We start from the raw sequence: 2,854 nt of genomic DNA on the forward strand, positions 1-2,854 counted from the left end.
AAATTAAATTGTTTACAAACAATTTTAATAAAACCTAGATGTACGTTGTTCTTTAATTCAAAAATAACTTCTCATTATTCTATATTGTTTTTGTAGTACAAACTGAGCATCTCACAATTTTATTTAATATGAGTTAAAGACTTCAACTTAAAACACAATATATTCATTATTTTTAACATGCTTATTTTTTTTTTATGTACATTCAACTTTTTTATTCATTATTTTTTATAATATAAATTAATAAAAATAACAGAAAATATACACTAAATGAAGGAAAAAGATGGTTACAAATAAATTGTAGACTCAACATGCTTTTCTTATTTTCAAGCAAAAATATACACGCCATATTTTTTCTTCATTTCCGATTAAGATTTCACAGCCTAGTTGGCTAGTTTTTATTTAAACATACCATTATCTTTTTACTTTTCTTTTATTACTTTTATTTTACTTTATATAACCAAAACATAATACGTTTATAATTTCAAATAATAGTAACATGGAATTAAACTTTAAACACATAAAATTAAATAATTTATAAACTGCTTTGTTGATTATGATCGGGTTCCAAATAAAATTTTGAAGTTACCCCAAATTGATTAGGTTAAGCCCAAATCCTTGTTGTTGCCTTAATCTTTTGTCTGTCCAGCCGACAAAAGAGATCAAATATCATTCTTGTTTCTTTTCTTTCATCGATAACCAAAGGAACACAAACAAATTCTTTCTTTTTTGTTCTTTCTCATTGTTCCAGTCGACACAAACAAAAGAAATCAATAAATATTTTTTCTTGTTCTTCCTTTCACTCGACAGTTTGTCATAAATCAAATATCGTTTTTTTTCTTCGTCTATCTTTCTTGGTTTGATCTTTGATGGTTCTTGGCAAGGTCGTGAAGTTTGGTTTCCAATTTGGATGTGAAAAACGAAGAAGAAGCTGCAGGATCTTCGAGGTTCTCGGGTTTTAATGGTGAAGTCGGGTTGTCGTAGATGGAGGAGCTCGATTGCAACAGTGGGGTGGTGATGATGTTCTCAAAAAAATGGCAACCAAGCAGGTGGTTCTGGTCTCGGCTTCTCGATGGCAGCAGTAGGCGAAGGTGATCGTTATCAGTGATGTTCGAGAGGGGTTGATATAAGGTGGTGGTTGTCGGTTTGTTGGAACGAAAACGAAAGCAGTGATGTAAGGCTTATCGGAATTTTCTTTTCTGTTCCATTTCAAATATCAGCTAGTTCTTCTTCATTTCCTTTTCTTTTGTGGGTTGATGCTGGAAAACGAAGATCAATAGTGTTGGCCTTGGTTGTAAGGCGAAAACGAAGGCAGCAATTGTTGGCTCTGGTCTCGGTTGTAAGGTGAAAACAAACGAAATCCTCATTACTTAAACTCTCAGCAATTTAATTTTGAATATTTTAAAGTTAATTATATTTTATGGACCTGGATTTTGGCTCGACTGGATTTTAATTATTAAGGTTGTGCTCATATGTATTCCAGATGCGATGTGTAATGGTGGTTATAGGCTTTTTAAAGAACATATGTGGTTTTGAACCTTGAAACTTTGTATTGAAATCTATATTTGTCTTCAAAATTGATTGTGAAATTGAAGTGAGTTTGTTTATGGACCAGAGTTGTTAAAGGAAATAATACTATAATAGTACCAAGGATTAAACCCATTTCAAAATCTCAATTCAATTTCTCACATTTTAGATCTGGACCTTGAAAAAAACTCAAATAACAAAAACTCATTGTTTTCTTATATATTTGAAGATTGAAAATAATTAAAATCATAAATAATAAATTGGGAATGAAATAGGAAGCTAATGTTACCTACAAAGCTCAAATCACAAGTACATTATATGTATGTTTATTAAGCTTTAACTGGGAACTATTCTTGTTTGTCAACAAATGAAAGTGAATCCTTTTTAACATGAGACACAACTACACCAAAGCCTCCTTCCATGACACCAAACACCAAGTAGTTATCTTGATCAGGGTGAGAGATTCATGCAAACCTCTATTTTCAATATGTCACCACCAAAATTCAGCCCCATAAGAAAACTTGATAGGTTGGCTGTAATGATGTTCAATGAAAATGGCTAACATTATGATATCAAATTCCTACCCGTCAAAAGTAAGTATTACTTGTTTAGTTTTAAATAAAGTGGAGAATGAACCTTTTGAATGCTTAAAACAATTACAATAACCAAACGATAAATTTATAGAAAGGTAATGATGTTCAATGAAAATGGCTAACATTATGCTACTTTTTATTTTGACAGGAAAAGATGAATGTGAAGAAAGTGGTACCTGGTGGTGTATAGAAAGATAATGAGGCTGAACAAAAAAAAACAGAGAAATAAAGAAAGAGAAGAGGGGGCTACGTTTGAGAGAGAGAGAGAGAGAGAGTGAGTGTGTATGTGTGCTTTCTAGAAAGAGAAATAATGTGAGGGTATGATGCTAGTGCTAGAGTTTATATAATGAAGAGTCTGCTTTTTGTAAAAGTTAAACATGTAATCCTATTATTTTGATTGGCTGATTCTTATTCTCAAGGATCACCATCTTAGACCATTAAAATTAGATCCAAATCATATAAATTAGATCCAATGGCCAACATCCACTCTCCTTGTTTTTTAAGACTTAGTCTTAATTTTGGTGGGGCCCACATTTATAAACTTTTTATAAGATGGTATATATATATATATATATATATATATATATATATATATATAGAGTCAAGATCAAATAAGAAAGAAATATTTGGTAGGAAGGTAAGAAGTTTTTTTCTACATATTTTTTTCGCGAACAAACAAAATAAATCATTAGATGATTCACAAGAAAAAATTCTCAAAAAAACATCTCGATGATTCA

The 2,854-nt window shown here is 30.8% G+C and overlaps 1 long non-coding RNA gene across 1 annotated transcript; it reads left to right on the forward strand.

Moving 5' to 3' along the window:
• Positions 1-549: 549 nt before the first annotated feature.
• Positions 550-2,597, forward strand: LOC145129128 (uncharacterized). The gene is made up of 2 exons (XR_013717314.1): positions 550-1,341; positions 2,266-2,597. It is a non-coding gene; the product is annotated as an uncharacterized LOC145129128 (long non-coding RNA).
• Positions 2,598-2,854: the final 257 nt, after the last annotated feature.

This window comes from Lactuca virosa, chromosome 8 (assembly GCF_052849685.1).
Source record: "Lactuca virosa cultivar CGN04683 chromosome 8, Lactuca_virosa_CGN04683_v6, whole genome shotgun sequence".
Classification (NCBI taxonomy): Eukaryota; Viridiplantae; Streptophyta; class Magnoliopsida; order Asterales; family Asteraceae; genus Lactuca; species Lactuca virosa.